Source organism: Podarcis raffonei, chromosome 5 (assembly GCF_027172205.1).
Source record: "Podarcis raffonei isolate rPodRaf1 chromosome 5, rPodRaf1.pri, whole genome shotgun sequence".
Lineage (NCBI taxonomy): Eukaryota > Metazoa > Chordata > Lepidosauria > Squamata > Lacertidae > Podarcis > Podarcis raffonei.
In genome coordinates, this window is record NC_070606.1 from 87,270,145 (window position 1) to 87,289,155 (window position 19,011).

The following is a 19,011-nucleotide window of genomic DNA, read 5'->3' on the forward strand; positions in this document are numbered from 1 at the left end:
GTGATCAGCCTTCTTTATGGTCCAGCTCTCACTTCCGTACATCACTACTGGGAAAACCATAGCTTTAACTATACGGACCCTTGTCGGCTGTCTAATGCAGACTCAGGCAACTGACTCTCCTCTGGCTGGGTGTGGTTCTCAGAGGTCCTACATCAGTCTTTTTTCTGACCCTGCCAGTCTCACACATGTTCATTAACAGTGGCTGACGATGACCACTGGGGCAGTGGCGAAGCTGCATGCTCCGCTACCAGGGGCGGAGAGCAGGCAGGTACGTGGCTGGTGCCCCCTGGGTGGCATGGCACGCATCCCGGGGGCATGGCAAACTGCCCGCAGGAGCATGGTATGCCGCTCGCAAGGGCATGGCGTGCGTTCTGGGGGCGTGACACACCGCCTGTGGGGGCATGGCGCCAGCGCGGGTTGTGGGCATGGTGCGTGTCCGGGGCAGGCGCCGCAATGGCACCCTACTGGAATAGTGGTGCTGGGGGCAGCCCACTCCCTCTGCACTCCCGTTCATCCGCCAGTGCATTGGGGCTGGTCAAATAGAAGACAAGGATGCCAGCAATAGTTGGAAGGGGGGCCAATGACAGGCAGGTGCCATTCTGCATTTCATATGAAGGCAGGGTGAAGTTAAAAGTTGTAATAAATAGCACGAGGTCTTCTCTTCCCATTTTATCCTCACGGCAACCCTTCTGAGGTGGGTGAGGTTGAGAGAGACAAGAGACTGGCCCGAGATGGCCCAGTGAGCTTTGTGGCGGAGCAGGGATTTCCAGTCCAACACTCTGCTGGTTACTAGAGCCAGTGTGGTGTAGTGGTTAAGAGTGGTAGACTCGTAATCTGGGGAACCGGGTTTGCGTCTCCGCTCCTCCACATGCAGCTGCTGGGTGACCTTGGGCTAGTCACACTTCTTTGAAGTCTCTCAGCCCCACTCACCTCACAGGGTGTTTGTTGTGGGGGAGGAAGGGAAAGGAGAATGTGAGCCGCTTTGAGACTCCTTCGGGTAGTGATAAAGCGGGATATCAAATCCAAACTCCTTTTACGAGCCAGTGGCTTTTACGAGGCATTCCACATATAGCATCTAAAATGTCCTTGAATTCTGTTCACTTCCTTATATACACAGTTGTGGGAAGTGTTCATTTATCATTGATATAGAGCACATTTGCAAAGCCAAATTGGACACGGCTGCTTGTTCATCCTATCATCGCTCCTACGATACCTGGGCTGTAAGTGGGTCTCTCAGCCGGCCTTGCAGTGCTCTTTGTACATTAAGCAGTGGGGAAGTGCTTGGGAAGGTCGAAAGCACAGTCCAATTTTGAGATCAATAGACTGACAGCAGGAACTCAAGCGCCAAGCACCCACAGAACCGAAACGATTCACTCAGCTCTACAGATTCAAGCTAAGAATACCAGAGGTGAAGGTTACTGTGCGGTTTGCTTTATCCTTTAGATATAAAAACCAAACGTGTTAAGCTGGGGAAAGTCCAGTGGCTGAGAGCTGTTTCCATAAAATAAAACAAACATTCCTCCTAATGCTCACCTCACGAAAGAAACCAAGATTGAGCAACTTGCGGCTTTTGCTTTCAAAAGTGCTGGGCCTAATGGAATGCTTAGTGAAGAGGTTTCTGAACTGCTTGGCTGGGGAAACCTGATGTTTCTGGGAAGCTTAGCCAGGATTTTTCAAATGAAAAGGGCAGAAATGGTAGATAAGTTTCTGGGGGAAAGGGCTAGACCTGCTGCAGGAGAGAGTTAGCGGTTTAAAACTTTGATTAATGTTGTGCTTTAATTGTTGTAACCCACCTTGAGATCTTAAGGCTAAGGATGGAATATTAACAATAATAATAGTAATAGTAAAAAATACTCTAGGTCTCACATTTCTTCATATGGGGCTTGGGTGAGGCGTCTCAGGCTTGCCCAATGCCATTTATGACACATATCCTTCCCTGACCAGCTGTTTGGTGTGTGTGACTATGCATGTGCATGAGAGGGAGAGGCAGGGAACACCGGGGGCCTCCTACGCCTGAGTTTGTGGGAGGCGGGAAGGATAGAGGCGCATGTATTTTCCCACCCCTCCAGCAGGATCCCAAGGGGTTTGCTACCAATTCCACGCCCTCTGGATCACCTTTCAAAGGCATCCAAGTTGCTCTTACATTCTCACTTGCTTGTTAGTAATGTCCGTGCCAAGAATGATTGCATTTGAGAGAGAGAGAGAGAGAGAGAGAGAGAGAGAGAGACATGCAAATTAATTACAATAATGACAAATTAATTATAACCTTGATATTTACTATTGCAGTTGGCCACTAAAATCCACCATCAGTGCAGCAGTCTAAAGGCATCCAAACCAATCTATCAATGATGGTGTTTTCCCAACGAAAAGGATGGCACCTTTTTGTAGAATAATTCAAGATACAATTTGCAGCATCAGTGTCATTTAGATAAACCAAAAGTACTATTTCTGGGTAAATAAAACGATACACACTTCAAATTCTTGCTATATTGAGAACAGATCTTGCACAAAAACAAATATATATACATATACAGTCATACCTTATGTTACGTTTGCTTCATGTTACTTTTTTCAGGTTGCGTCCTGCGGTGACCCGGAAGTACCGGAAAGGGTTACTTCCGTGTTTTGCCGCTCGAACATGTGCAGAAGCGCTAGATCGCGCTTCACGCATGTGCACAAGTGCCAAATCGCACCGCACACCTGCGCAGATACGGCACTTCAGGTTACGTGCTTTTTATGTTGCTAACGGGCCTCCAGAACGGATCCCATTCGCAACCAGAGGTACCAGTGTACATACATATATACACAAAACATACACTTATGTTTTAATCTCCTGTCAAATCCCAGAAAAACTGTGCCTTACGTTTGCGTTAGCACTTGTGATGTTTTTTTCCCAAAATCAGAACTGGTTCTCCGAAAAGAAATAATTATCCCAATCTCTCTCTCTCTCTCTCTCACTTATGTCTATAATTGGCCACCATGCCATACCTAATTTTAATAAAAGGGGATACATTTTTCTCATTTGGCTTTTCAGCTTTAATAGATGCAATTAAGCACTCAAATTCTGTATTTCCCTTAATTATGCTATGCGGGGGCGGGGCGGGGGGGGACGTACAATATCTCTTATCTGACCCAGGTGACATAATGCCACCCATTTTATCAGCACTTTTATAGTTAACAAAAGGATATTATATGGTTGTCAGATGTCAAATAGCGGAGTCTAAACAGATTATGATCATTCGATCATACTAAATGGATACACCCCCCTAACAAATTTGGAGAATGTATCCCTGTTTAAAATGGATTTATTTTTTTTTAAGGGTAAGGGGAAAGATAGGCAAATACAGTTTTTACATGGAGGTATACCAGACTGATAAAATACTTACTGAGTTTATATTATAACTTTCCATGGGCACTAAGGAGCTATAGTATTTCTGTTCCATGTTCCATGTGAAGTTCTTTTGGGAAGTAACTGCAATTTGCTACTACAGGCCAAAAAAACAGGCCAACTAGACACCATGCTTAATCTCTGCTTCTCCTTTAACTAATTACAGGTGGGAAGTGATGAGGTGCCAGAAATCACCATGAACACCTCCCTCGTTCTCTTACAATGGCAATGGCGCCCACCTGAGAAGCTGAGTTTCAGCTGGAAAAACAACAACCCTGGACGAGCCCAAATCTATTTGCAACGGAGACACAGGAAGAGGGCAGGTTTATTGGGATTACAGTGGTACCTCGGGTTAAGAACTTAATTCGTTCTGGAGGTCCATTCTTAAGCTGAAACTGTTCTTAACCTGAGGTACCACTTTAGCTAATGGGGCCTGCCGCTGCTGCCTTGCCGTCATGCGATTTCTGTTCTCATCCTGAAGCAAAGTTCTTAACCCGCGGTACTATTTCTGGGTGAGTGGAGTCTGTAACCTGAAGCGTCTGTAACCCGAGGTACCACTGTACTTTTCTTCACAGTGAGATTCAGGCTCCCTGTTGCCAGTAATTAGTTAGGGAAAAACAAGATAGACAGCTGCCTGTTACATATTAAACAAATGCCTAGGTTGGCCCTTAGATATCCTGCCTTATCAGGAAATGGAAACAGTCGTGTTTTGGCCACAGCTTCCTTGGTAACCCCTAAGTACTGGTTCGTGTGAGCAAATGGTTAGGAGATAGTCTCCTGACACTTTGTAGAATTGCAGTATTGGAAGGGACGCCGAGGGTGAACTAGTCCAACCCCCCCTGTAATTCAGGAATCCTGCCCATAGCTGTCCCTGTGTGGGCTTGGACCACCAACTTCCTGATTAACAGCCAGACAAACTGATTCATTGCGCCTCCAATAATGTCGGGGACAGATCCACCTTGCGAGAAAGGGCGTTCCACTACAGTGGTACCTCGGGTTACATACACTTCAGGTTACATAAGCTTCAGGTTACAGACTCCGCTAACCCAGAAATAGTACCTCGGGTTAAGAACTTTGCTTCAGGATGAGAACAGAAATCGTGCTCCAGCAGCACAGTGGCAGCAGGAGGCCCCATTAGCTAAAGTGGTGCTTCAGGTTAAGAACAGTTTCAGGTTAAGTACGGACCTCCGGAATGAATTAAGTACTTAACCCGAGGTACCACTGTACTTGAAAACATCACTGAGTGGATCGGCACCAGCAGCAAAGCGTTCCCTGCATATTGTAGGGCCCAAGATGGCGAATGCATCTCCTGTGAGTTTTGAAGGAGATGTCAGGCATAGCTTGGGAAAGCAGGGCATGCAGGCTTGCCATAGGCATCTGGTAAGCCACTGTGAGAGCAGGATGCTGGGCCTGATCCTGCAGCGCTTCTCTTAAGGCCTCTCTCTTCTTCGCACACACAGAGTAAGGGGAGGTGCTGTGCAGAAACAGCACCTTGCCTTTGGAACAAGCAAACGCAGAAAATGAGGCCACACGCACCCCCTACGTTTAAAGCCAGGCATAGGCAGACTTGGCCCTCCAGATGTATTGAGACTACAATTCCCATCATCGCGGACCACTGGTCCTGTTAGTTAGGGATGATGGGAGTTGTAGGCCAAAAACATCTGGAGGGCCGAGTTTGCCTATGCCTGGTTTAAAGCACTATGATGCCATTTTAACACTCATGGCTTTCCCCCAAAGAATCCTGGGAGCTGTAGTTTGTTAAGGGTTCTTCTCCACTTCCCAGAGCTACAATTCCCAGAGTCCTGGGGTAGAGGGATGGATTGTTAAACTACTCTAGTTTAGCTCTGGGAGGGGAAGAGGGGTCTCCTGGGTGGCGCTGTGGGTTAAATCACAGAACCTAGGACTTGCCGATCAGAAGGTTGGCAGTTCGAATCCCCGCGACGGGGTGAGCTCCCGTTGCTCGGTCCCTGCTCTTGGCCACCTAGCAGTTTGAAAGCACGTCAAAGTGCAAGTAGATAAATAGGTACCAGTCCAGCGGGAAGGTAAACACCATTTCTGTGTGCTGCTCTGGTTTGCCAGAAGCGGCTTAGTCATGCTGGCCACATGACCCGGAAGCTGTACACCAGCTCCTTCGGCCAATAAAGTGAGATGAGTGCCGCAACCCCAGAGTCGGCCACGACTGGACCTAATAGTCAGGAGTCCCTTTACCTTTACCTTTAATAATTCTCAGCACCCTTAACAAACTACAGCTCCCACAATTCTTTGGGGAAAAGACACAGATGTTTAAAGCGTTAAAGGTGCTTTAAAAGTACGGTGCAAATGTGGCCGAGCTGTGAGTGAGCTGACGGCTAAAGCCAGATCGGCAGCCTTGCAGATTCTCGCCTGCCGTTCCTCTTTACTTAAGCTCCACTTGCATGGTTTGCAAACGAAGCAGATTTAATCTACTCTTAAGACTTCCATGACCAAAAGGGAACCAAACCCAACTAGTGCTGTTACCCCTGGAATTTGTCGCCACTCTAGGAAGCAAGGAGCACACCGCAGGAGTTAAACTCGGATGTCCCCATCTACAAAATGTTGAGGTCCTCTGTTCCCACACATACGCCACCAAACATAAACACTCTCGCACGTCTGGGAGTCCGCAGAACATTCTTCTCCCCTCTTCCGTCTGTTTAGACAGATGGTTTCTCTGTGATTAGAGCACCTACGAAACACAGGCAGAGAGTGGGTGAGTTGTCTGACAAATGAAGAGCAGGGTCTGGGATTTGATTATATAATTTTTCACTTATGTTGTTTCATCTGCTTTTAATTGAGAGAAAACACCCACAACATTCTGGGGCCCTGGGAGGGGACTAGGCATCAGTGGGTTTGGGAAAGTGTTAAAACCAGAAGCAATCAGAACAATAAGCATGAGTTTCTTACTTATATAACTTAAGTTGTGTGGGCAGCGAGTGCCGCAGATATGCACCCTCCCCGTACCTCGAGGAGAACTGGCGCATGCAGCATTGGCCAGCATGCATGCATGCTCCCTGCTTTGCCGGCCTCAGCAATTCAGCCAGCGACAAAGTTGTGTATGTGGGTGTTATGTACTGAGTTGAATAGGATCCAAAATGCAGCAGTCTGATTGGTCCTAGAACAATAGGATTCAGAATGCAGCAGTCTGATTGGTCCTAGAACAATAGGATTCAGAATGCAGCAGTCTGATTGGTCCTAGAACAATAGGATCCAGAATGCAGCAGTCTGATTGGTCCACAGGAACCACCCAATCCAGCTCCAGGTGGAAGTGAATCCGCAACCTGGTTGGCCTGCAGGAGAATACCGGAATTAGCCAATCACGTGGGGGCCCATTGTGTAAAGAATGTATATAAAGCAGACATTCTGGGGGAACTTCCATTCCTCCTCACCACTATGACCTGAATAAAGAGCATGAAATCCACTCTCGACTCCGAGTATATTTCAGTGTGTGTGCATGTCTTTCTCTTCCCACTCATTGCAGGAGAAGGGACACAAAACTACTGGGGAAATAAGGCAGAGAAGCCAGCACTTGGCAAGCTTTGCCGCCTAAGCCTCCTGTATCAAAGAGTGCATTGTTGCTGTGTCAATGCAATCGTTTCACAAAATCAAAGCCAAACTATGCAGGCATTCACTATGCAGGGTTTTCAAACGATGCTCTGGGGAAGCACTGTAGCTCGGCGGTGCACAGGAACCTGCTAGGAACATAGGAAACGGCCTTAACGCCGAGTCCAGCCATTGATCCATCTGGCTGGGTGATGTCCAATTGGCTCTCTAAGTTTTTAGCTAGGAACGTTACCAATCCTACTTGGAGGTGCTGGGGATTGAAGCTGGAACTGTCTGTCTGCACACAGACTTCTGCCACACAGCCCTTCCCATATTGAGCTACTTCCTGTGGAGAGCACATGCAAAGGTGCCACACACACACAGGTCTTGTTTATGGCCCCCAGTTGGAGGGTGAGAGCCCACAATAACAATTTAATTGATTGCATACAGCCAAAGGCCTACACTAGGAGGGGGGTGGCGCTGTGGTCTAAACCACTGAGCCTAGGGCTTGCCAATCAGAAGGTTGGCGGTTCGAATCCCCGCAATGGGGTGAGCTCCTGTTGCTCAGTCCCTGCTCCTGCCAACCTAGCAGTTTGAAAGCACGTCAAAGTGCAAGTAGATAAATAGGTACCACTCCGGCGGGAAGGTAAACGGCGTTTCCGTGCACTGCTCTGGTTTCGACAGAAGCAGCTTAGTCATGCTGGCCACAAGACCTGGAAAAACAGTCTGCGGACAAACGCCAGCTCCCTCGGCCTGTAAAGCGAGATGAGCACCACAACCCCAGAGTCATTCGCGACTGGACTTAACTGTCAGGGGTCCTTTACCTCCTCTTCCTCCGCCCGTGGCTTAATAGTCAATCGCTCTTCCCAGAGACTCTGGGAATTGTACCTTTGTGAGGGGACCAGGAGTCTCCTGGCAACTCTTTGCACCCTAAACCAACTTCAATCCCCAGGATTATTTGAGGGAAGCCATGACTGTTTATATATTTATAGCCGTATCATACCACTTTAGTGAAGATAGGGTCTGAGTCCAGCAAAAAAGGAGGTAGAAGTTGCTGGGCAAGCTTCATAACAGACTCAGCTTGGGGGGTCTAGCAGCACCATCCATCATTCTGACAGCCTATTTCTACACACATTGACTTTAGGCCCATTTTGTTTGACAGGATTTACTTATTATTATGTATGCTCGGGGTAGCAGTCTGGCAGACACAACGGGACACGACATGAGAGCTGCAATGAAAATGGAACATCTGTTGGGCACTATGATTGATCGCCGCCGCAAGGTGGAATACTGGGCAAAGGCACGGCTGTTTTTGCCTCAGCGGGGACCTCCAAACTGGCCCCAGAGGCTCCGCTCATGTGAAATTCAACCCTTGCTGAACCCCTGCAGCCAGTGCTTACAACAGGTCCTTTCCCCCCCAGCAGAATAGCCCCCATCCCTTTCAGGGGAATCGCTTGAGGGGGGCGGGACAAAAGTGGGTGGAGCAAGGAATGTGAACCTTGCTTTTGTGCATTAGACTAAGCCAAAGGCTTCTACACATTTATTCCCCACCGCCTCCCTCCCTCCAGAACATAAGAACGTAAGATTAGCCTGCAGGATCAGGCCAATGGCCCACCTAGCTGTCAGGTGTCAGAGGATCCAACCCCCCACAGTACATTGCCAGGAACTGGTAAGACAAGGAAAGTTCTTACCAGTGCTTTTTATTCAATATTCACAGAGAGAGGCTTAGACAGGCAGCCACTTGGGAGTCAAGTGAGTCTCCACCCGCTCCCTCTCTCCCATTATGCATCATCGGTACGGGTGCTGAGATTGTCTCTGAGCTCTCTGCTCTCGTACTTTCAATGCCCGCTAGGTTTTTTGGGGGGAGGCGTCTGGAATGCTTTCTAAAGACACTCTGTCCTTCAGCTGTTCCCCCTCTGGTGCTTCTTCTTCTTCCTCCTCTCCCATTATTTCCCAGCTTTCCCCCTCATCTGCCTCTGAGCTTTGATCTCCCTCAAACCCCTGTTGTAATTCTGAACTGCCTCCTTCTTCTCTATCTGCCCAGGCAAGCAAGAAGTATTGCGGATGTGGCGTTCGTCCGGCGCCCCCGGTTGTCTCACGGACTATTGACCCGTACACCACTAATCCGCTGCCACCAACCAGGTCCTCCCTGGTAAAATCACTTCAGTCTCAGTCAGGTTCTCAAATTAATAAAGAAGAGTGTAGTTTATTTCAGACACAAACAAACTTTAACGGCATTGCAAACCTTGTTACTCTTTACTTTCTTAGTCTTATTTTCCTCTATCTCTTCTATCTCCCCTCACTCAAGAACCCACTGCAGTAACTGTCTCTATTTCCAACTGCCTGCCAACTGCTTTGCCAACTGCCTTTCCCAACCAACCCACTAAAACCAACCAACTACCCGCCAACAACTAACTCAAACCTCGGGCTAAGCCCTTTTATAAACAGGTAGGCTCCGCCTCCGCCTTTCCTATTGGTCTACATTTTTAACCCTTTCTCTCTCCCCTGTACAAACATTTTCTAAACGAACGGGCAAACGCCACAGCTGCATTCCAAAGACACATTTTAACCAGGCAAAAAGCACTCTGTGAGGGCTCTATCCTGAAGTCCACATTGAGTATGCTACTGTATGCATGTAACACCAAAGCAGGCCTGTCTTCAAGGTCTACTGTGCCTTACACTTATAGGCAGGCCTGAGGACTCATGACTCAACTGTATTTCATAACTGTAATTATTCCAAGATAGCATCTTTCATTTTTCGTAATGATGACTGGACTTCCAAAGAAGAACAGCTTTCCAAAGTACTTTACTCCTCTCCCCTCCCAGCCGCTGCTCCTGGATTTGGGATTGAAGTTCAGGTGTGGAACTCTGGTGGTAAAAAATGCAGTGAAATAACCCCTCCCTCTTCCCCAATCATAATAAATTATATTTTATATTTAAGCTAGTGATACTCATGGGAACAACACACAGCAATGAAATCAACTGTCTCCATGCCTGAATTGTGTTAAATTACTTCTAAAAAGAGGAGAGGATGGGCCCGTTAGACTGTAAAGCTCCTGGGAATAGAAAAATGTCTTCAAGAAAAAATGAAAGGAGGAAAGAAAAATTTGAAGAAGGAACAGGTTGAATTCTAGAGCCTAATTAACCACAGGTTTATAATGTACGAAAGGAATATCCCCATTTACAGATGTCTGAAGGTCTCAGTGGGAATTTTATAAACTTGCCTATGAATACTCAACTACCAAATACTATATAAATTCAAAACATGTAATTTGGAATGGAGTGTTTAGAGATGGGTGAGAAATTCAATTCGGCTCATGAACCTACATCATTTGTACCTCCTGAGACAATAATAAATTTCCAGAGTAGTTTTTACAGTTCTATCAAAAATTACTGATTTGGTTATACTATTAGAAATACATAGACAGATAATTATGAAATTATTGTGAGGTTTAATAAGTTGACTGTTTATATTTGGACAGTCAAGTTTTCTGCTGTACTTTATTGGAAGGAGAAAAATAATCATTTCCTTAATAACAATCTAAACAATTAATTTAACTCAAACAATAATATCATAACATATGTATCCATGTTCGTTAACTGATGTGGTTCAACAAGTTTTTAAAAAAAAAAAACTTAGACTGAGTTTTAGCGCACATGAAAAACTTAAAACAAATCCTTATTTCCTTAAACAGAAAACTATCTTTAGAAAGATTTTTCCTCCAAAAGCATTTTATTTTAAAAATTCGATTTATTTTTTATTTTTTTAAATCGTTTATTTTTATCCACCCTGCTTAAAGTACAGGGTGCTTACTGGAGTCCCCCAGGAAGGGAATGCCATAGCCTTAAGTCCTGGTGCAAACGTCTTGCTACAAAAAAGGCAGAAAAATTCATTCACACATTGCGCTCCTGCCTCCTAGTGCAAGGTGATCCCCACTTTCAACTCTGAGATATGGATCAGCTTGGCTTTGAATTCTGATCCACCTGTGGCCAGCTGTAGCTCATTCCCAATTCTTGGCCACATATTTTTGTTTCTATACTGGGTGACGCAAGTGAGATCATTTTCTTTCTTTTCCACCCACATATAAAGAGGAACAAATATACAATAAACTCGGATTTTGCTCGAAGAGATACACATAAATACTGTACACAAAGAGTTACAATCCAGTTTTGCAAGCACTGGTAAAACGGGGAGCTTGAAAGACGCCAACTTCCTTCCCAGGTGAAGGTATGGGCATCATTTCAGCAGAAGTTAACGCTTTCTGCCCGCCCACCCCAACCCGTCAGCAAATATGTATATAAAAGAATATCGTCACTAGCCAGTGTTGACAACTGATAGCAAAAGAAGGTGGTTCAAGCTCCTGATGGTATCTCAGGATTGTCAAGTGGCTTTCTCAGAATGACATCAGACATCTGTTCTCTCTTCAAAGTCAGTCACCTTCAGCCCAGTTGAGCAGAATCCATTATCTTCTTCTTCTGCTGCTGCAGGAACTGCAGGAACTGCTCCCTCCAAATATTAAGACACAGCTTTCCCAGAAATTAAACCTCAGGATTCAGCAAGCTCTGAGCTTAGCTGCAGACTCTCACAGACTGCGTGGTCTCGATTATTTACATCTTTCTCTGTGTACATCTCCGCAAATCCTGTTGGTTGGTTGTAGCCATCTTTCTTTTTCTCGTGTTTGTTGTTCTATAAACTGTTGTTGGATCTGAACAGCCTGGACTTGGGCTTTGTATGCACTATACAGTGGTACCTCAGGTTAAGTACTTAATTCGTTTTGGAGGTCCGTTCTTAACCTGAAACTGTTCTTAACCTGAAGCACCACTTTAGCTAATGGGGCCTCCCGCTGCTGCCGCGCTGCCGGAGCACGATTTCTGTTCTCATCCTGAAGCAAAGTTCTTAACCTGAGGTACTATTTCTGGGTTAGCGGAGTCTGTAACCTGAAGCGTATGTAACCTGAAGCATATGTTACCTGAAGCGTATGTTACCTGAAGCGTATCTAACCCGAGGTACCACTGTACCTTTAAAGCACATTTGAAGCACATTCATTCCCTCAAAGGAGTCTGGTTGCTGTTGTTTACCCCTCAGAGAACTGCAATTCCAAGCAACCCCTAACAAACTAACGTGCCAAATCGTTTTGGGGTGGATGTGCTGTGAATGTGCTTGAAAGGTGTTGTGTGCATGCAGCCAGACGGAAATGCTGCAACCTGAATGCCTTCTTTCCAGGGTCCTTGTATGAGCAACAGTCTCCTTCCTCAAAGAGGACAGTCTCAGGGCAATTCACTAGACTCCCTACTGACCAAATGTTTGAGAGCATTTTAAGAAGTTCTAAGAAAGAGACGCTCAAATGCAAGCACAACTACAGAGGCATATGGGACAAAACGAAGAACTCATTCAACTCCTAGTAAAAGGTAAAAAGGTAAAGGACCCCTGGATGGTTAAGTCCAGTCTAAGGCGACTATGGGGTTGCGGCGCTCATCTCGCTTTCAGGCCGAGGGAGCCGGCATTTGTCCACAGCTTTCCAGGTCATGTGGCCAGCATGACTAAACCGCTTCTGGCGCAATGGAACACCATGACTGAAGCCAAAGCGCACAGAAATGCTGTTTACCTTCCCGCTGGAGCGGTACCTATTTATCTACTTGCACTGGCGTGCTTTCGAACTGCTAGGTTGGCAGGAGCTGGGACAGAGCAACGGGAACTCACCCCTTCGCAGGGATTCGAACCGCCGACCTTCCAATCGGCAAGCACAAGAGGCTCGGTGGTTTAGACCACAGCGCCACCCGCGTCCCCTATCCATTTCCTCTATGCCATACATAATTGTATAAACGTCTATCATGTCACCTGTCAAATACTGCAACTGTTCCTCATAGGGGGGCCAGGGACTAGGGTTGGCTGTCAAGCATACACCCAGTGGCAAATCCTGTCACATACAGGACAGTAGAAAGAGGAGGAAACCCTGCTGGGTCACTCACTAGTGAAGGACATTCCTTGTGGACCTCACAAATCCTTGAACCCACCCACCCCTGAAGCGAAAGGGACACTGTGCTCTACAGCGTTTTGCAAAGACGGGTTCTTCTGCATCAGCAGCTACACCTATTCTGGGGTTTTTTAGGATAAGCTACGGTTTGTTAACTTTAGTTTACAACTGCTCATCATGTTATATGGCTTCAAGTGATCCTGGGGGAAAGAGTCAAAATACATTAGCTTCACTGAAATCCAGTTCAAAAACTATATTCAATGAGTAAGACAGGTGAGACAGAAAGAATGCAGATGTTCTAAGCTTAAGGTGGAGGCTCAAAAAATATTCCAAATTGAAATGTGCTAGCACAACACAATGTTTTAACCGTAACATTATATCTATCTATCTATCTATCTTCTATCTATCTATCTATCTATCTATCTATCTATCTATCTGTATCTAATTAACCACCAGCTCTGTGCATGGCTGGGCAATGTTTTGTGATTCTTCACCTGTGCATTCATCACACCGTAACAACATGAATGGATTTATATTGCATTTTTTTTATTTTAATGTTTTTGTAAGCCACCCTGGGAACTTGTTGAAGGAGACTATAAATCCCTAAAATCAATAAATAAAGGGCCGCTGCTCTCAAGGGCACAAATTCAACTTTCATGCATTTATTTCACAACATAATTTTCTTAATTCAAGGGTCTGCAAAGCCAACATTCCCTCAGAACCATCGAGTTTGAAATATGCCTCTTCATACTCAAACTCTCAAGCTGAGCAAAAGAAGTACCAGTAAGCACTGTTGTTGTTGTTGCAAATGGTGCAGACTATTTGCAGAGGTGTATCTTGGGTCTTCCGCTGTTTTTGGACTACAACTCCCATCATCCCTAGCTAGCAGGTCCACTGGTCCTGTAAGCTTGTTGTTGTTTTTTCCGGCTCCAGAGGATAGGTCTGTACCAATGGCTTCAAGTTGCAAGAAAGGAGAGACCCTACCTGCCCGCGGACTGTCTCGCCAGAGTGGTGCATGCTCTAGTTATCTCCCGCTTGGACTACTGCAATGCACTCTACGTGGGGCGGAAACTACAACTAATCCAGAATGCGGCAGCTAGACTGGTGACTGGGGGCGGCCGCTGAGACCACATAACACCCGTATTGAAAGACCTACATTGGCTCCCAGTACGTTTCCGAGCATAATTCAAAGTGTTGGTGCTCACTTTTAAAGCCCTAAACGGTCTCGGCCCAGTATACCTGGAGGAGCGTCTCCACCCCCATCGTTCTGCCCGGACACTGAGGTCCAGCACCGAGGGCCTTCTCGCAGTGAGGTTACAGGGAACCAGGCAGAGGGCCTTCTTGGTAGTGGCACCTGCCCTGTGGAATGCCCTCCCTTCAGATGTCAAGGAAATAAACAACTATCTGACATTCAGAAGACATCTGAAGGCAGCCCTGTTCACGGAAGTTTTTAATATTGTGATATTTTAATTTATTTTTAATCTTTGTTGGAAGCCGCCCAGAGTGGCTGGGGAAACCCAACCAGATGGGCGGGGTACAAATAAATTATTATTATTATTATTATTATTATTATTATTATTATTATTATGACCAAACATCAGAAAAAAACTTTCTGACACTAAGAGCTATTCAACAATGGAATGGACTCCCACACAAGGTGATGGATTCTCCTTCCTTGGAGGTTTTTAAGTAGAGGCTGGATAGCCATCTGTCATGGATGCTTTAGCTTAAGATTCCTGCATTGCAGGGGGGGGTTGGACCAGAAGATCTTCAAGGTCCCTTCCAACTCTATGATTCTATGAAATATGTAATATTTACACGAAGAGTGGTGGACTAAAACACCTTACTTCTTGAGAACAAATTCTAACATCAGACAGGAGAAAGACCCATTAGAAACAGATTGCACTAGTAGGACTACAAGAAGTTCTGTCAGGAGGACTCTGTGAAATATTGAAAAGAATTATTAGTTAAGGACAATTAAAAGTAATAGAGAAATTAAGAAATGCAGAACAAGTGATAAAGAACAGAAAATCTTCAGAGGTTGTTGACGGAAGTCTAAAATATTGTATAAGATAAGAAGTTATGTTAAATGATTGTTGGAATTGACATGTTAAAAATTTTATAATAAAAATAAATAAAAAAGAGAAAGACCCATTAGAAATCTGTCTTTGCAACTGCTCTCAGGTCTAGAGCTCCTCGGTTTTATGCAAAACCTGGACTGGTGCTACCCTAGGCCCTAGTGAGCAGGAACACTTTAAAAAACAACAACAACAGACTGGAATCCATTAACAGAATAATTCCCACCTCAAAGAGCAAAAATTACACGTCTAGTAGGTAACAAGGCCATTTCGGCTTACTGACTGGGGGTTTGGAACTCAGTGGTAAAACAGGTAACTGGCAAACAGAAGGGTCCAAGTTCACACCTGGGAAGCTCCTCTTCAGAGATTTCCTGCCAAGCAAGCCTGAAGGCAGTCTTAGTGACCTAAAAGTCCCCTAGGTTACCTTGGCACACTTGGGCTGTTCCCTGGTTATCTAGAGAAATTCCAGGTTCACTTCACTCCAGCAATAAACAAGAGATAAAAGTGAGGCTGACACTTAGACTCCCTTTTTTTCCTTCAAAAGTTCTATTAAAGGAATGGCATGCAAGTAATTTAATAAGAGCATTGCTCCCTGTGCAACTTGGGAGGCAACAGAGGAGACAAAAATGCTTAAGGGATTATTTTCTGAGAATTTCTTTTTAAAAAATAAAAATAGATTCCCTGTTATCTTAGCTAACTCTCTGCAGAGTCAATTAACTCTGGCTCAATTCCCACATGTTTGATGCTCAGAGTGTGGAACTCCTGCAGGGATCCCATGAGAAACAGTTTGCATCTATTTTTCCCCTGATGAAGAGCTGATAAAAGCTAAAAACACATTGGTTCCCCCCTGTTTTATTGCTTCAAATGCCCATGTTTGTAGGTCCAGTCGTGGCCGACTCTGGGGTTGTGGCGCTCATCTCGCTTTATTGGCCGAGGGAGCCGGCGTACAGCTTCCGGGTCATGTGGCCAGCATGACTAAGCCACTTCTGGCGAACCAGAGCAGCGCACGGAAACGCCGTTTACCTTCCCGTTGGAGCGGTACCTATTTATCTACTTGCACTTGATGTGCTTTCGAACTGCAAGGTTGGCAGGAGCAGGGACCGAGCAACGGGAGCTCACCCCATCGCGGGGATTCGAACCACTGACCTTCTGATCGGCAAGTCCTAGGCTCTGTGGTTTAACCCACAGCACCACCCGCGTCCCTTGTAATCACTACATCCTCACTAATAGGATGCTACCCTTTTGTACCAACTGCCCCTGATCGCACTTGAAATGTTTATGCTAGAACTGGCCATTCATGGAACTCTTCCTGAGGTAAATGTGCTAGCTAGGAAGCTAGGACTCTGCTCACTTTCCAAATAATTACAAAACTAATCCCAATATATTTTTTGTATAAGCATTTGTGTGTGCACATTCTCTCTCTCTCTCTCTCTCATCTGTATCTGTGTCTGTGTCTCTGTCTCTCTCTCTCTCTCTCTCTCTCTCTCACACACACACACACACACACACACCAGTTTTACACAGGAGTAAGTCCCAGGCCTTGCTCCCAAGAACTGCACTAATGAACCAGGTCTGCTGGCAAGTCAGATGCATGGACAGACAGCAACTTGCAGAAAAGAATCCTTAGGGTGTCCATAGCAGGTTTGAAACCACACCTACGTATCTCATAGTGTCAACACTGTTGTGCTCACACCTGGGAGACTTTCAGGGAAGACACCATTTCATGATGCCTATAACACTGTGGTGGAAGAAACCCGAGGCCGTTTAAGCCAGGTCACTAGCACCACAGACCTGAATCACCCAGGTAATCCTAGATATCCAACCCCATGTCATTGCCTGTTTATATAGACCTAAGATCTAGAACCGTCTCTCAGCCTTGACAGTTTCATCTGCCTCAATAGCCAGTCTTTATACCAACAAGATGCAAGGGGTAGTTTCTATGGTCCTTCTCCATGTTCGCCTCTTTTACCCTGTTATCAGCCATGAGGTAGGTGAGGCTGAAGTCTCCAAGGTGACTGAATGTGCTTCGTGGCTGGGTGAGCATCTGAACCCAGGTCTCTAACTACTAGAGTGTCCTGCAGAGACCACCCTATCAGGAGGTCCATTCTGCGCAGTGTTGGAATCATGCTTTCAGTCTGGCAGCACCTGTCCTGTGAACTCCCTCTCAACGCACATCCCTATGGTCTTTTTGGCACCTGTTAAAGACGTTCCTGTCGAGAGCCCATCAATATCTTCTTCCCAGTTGGCATCTGTCTTTGAATTGATTTTATGCACTCACTGCTGTCGTTTTAATATATTGTCTTTACATATGCAATCCTTTTAGATGCACCTGTTTTGCATAAGTTGATATTGATCTCTTTATACATACCTATTATTTTAAATTGCTTCGGGATGCCTCAAGGGAAGAATTTGTAAACAACAACAACAACATTGGCTCTCACCAAGAAGGCCACTAGGCCCTCTCTCTATGATGCCAGGCCTTTGGACCTTCTGCTCCATGCACTTAAGGACATAAGAAAAGCCCTGCAGGATCAGACCAAAGTCCCATCTGGTCCAGTATCCTGTTCTCACAGTGGCCAACCAATTGCCTAAGAGGATCCTGCAAGCAGGGGACCAGGATTCCCAAGAGGTAGTATAATTTCTCCATCCATTCTGGGCTTGAGCTTGCTAGCACTTGGACCTGAGGAATCAACACAAATTTGCACATTTTCTTCTTCACAGGAGCAAGTTGTGGTTACAACAAAATGACTGCTGGTTAAACCAATAAGGACGACCATCAAACATTGTACTGTGGCTGCCCAATCTAGTGACGAGAGGGAGAGAAAGAGAAGTACCGGCTCTCTTTGCCTGGCAAAGATCTTTGAGGGTTTCTCAGAAAAGTTTATTTCATTAAGAGCTATCCATCTTTGCCCATTTGCCATCTGAAATCTACAGAAGTTTCGGATCTATACGTTCAGGCACTACATAGCTTCTAATAAGCCCATTACATAATCTTTTAAGAGGCCAGCCCCTTGCAAAGGAGTTGATCGTTCCCCTTCCAAACTTCTGGGGTGCTCAGTGTGTTGGGAGCAAAGCCAAATCAAAAGCAAAGTGAAACCCGGCAAGAAAAGTCATTTTAAATTGTACATGCCAAAACTGAAGGCGACAGATAGCTTTCCAGAGGAAACTTCCATTTTTAATCCTTTAACAGCCAGATCCCTGCCATCGTTTATATTGAAAGCAACCCCTCCTGTTCTGCAAAAATTAAAAAATACCCTATATAAAGTCATCCTTCTCCCCTTGTTAGCAGGCAGGAAGCTGAAGCCTCGACTGCCTAGGGCTGTCACCAGCTCCATGACAGCCTGGCAACAAGTTGAGAGAATCAACACGGACAGTTGACATATACGCGTAGAAGTTTGAAGTGTACTAACCTTGTGCCCCGAGGGAGGAAAGCGACCCATTGTCCTTCTGGTGTGTTTTTTCTCCTTTTAAAAAAGAATAGCCAAGTGCTCTCCTTCAGTGTTAAGTTAAATGACCATGCCGGTGTTCAGGAAAAGGCAATTGAACACCCAGGGTCTCTTCAGAAACTGGGAAACGGCTTCTAGCTAAGTGCTTCTTTAGCTCAGAGATCTTGAGCTTGTTCCACAGAGGCAGTTTAAGGGAAAATCCAGCCCACGAGATCCTTCAGCCTATGAATTCGAGCTGATCAAAGGGAAGCCACTCCCCTTGGAGCCAATTCGAATGGGAGGGAGGCAGAGAGGAAAAGCCACAGTCTGAATGAGCTTATTAAGCCCTCTGTGTTTTGCCACTAGACACTCTCTCTCAAAACCCAGGGGAACATTATTATTTTTTAAAACGGTGCAGGTAGATGAACTTCATCGGAGATATATTCATCTGCAATTGTTACCCACATCTCTTCAAGGTATTTGTGACCCACAAAGCGCAAGATTCTACAGCTTGTTTACAATGCAAATGAATCGCATTGTGCATCCCTTTGAAGACAGCTGCAGCGTGATGGGGAATATGTTATTCATTC

General features: G+C 45.7%; 1 protein-coding gene and 1 long non-coding RNA gene across 2 annotated transcripts in view; one reads left to right on the forward strand and one right to left on the reverse strand.

The window, feature by feature from the left end:
- PLD1 (phospholipase D1) overlaps positions 1-18,668 on the reverse strand; it is a 113,039-nt gene extending 94,371 nt beyond the window's left edge. The window contains exon 1 of the mRNA XM_053390553.1: positions 18,407-18,668. The gene's annotated coding sequence lies outside the window, so the exon portion shown is untranslated. The remainder of the gene's footprint in view (positions 1-18,406) is intronic.
- Positions 9,315-11,529, forward strand: LOC128414773 (uncharacterized). Its single transcript, XR_008330727.1, has 2 exons — positions 9,315-9,391; positions 10,749-11,529. It is a non-coding gene; the product is annotated as an uncharacterized LOC128414773 (long non-coding RNA).
- Positions 18,669-19,011: the final 343 nt, after the last annotated feature.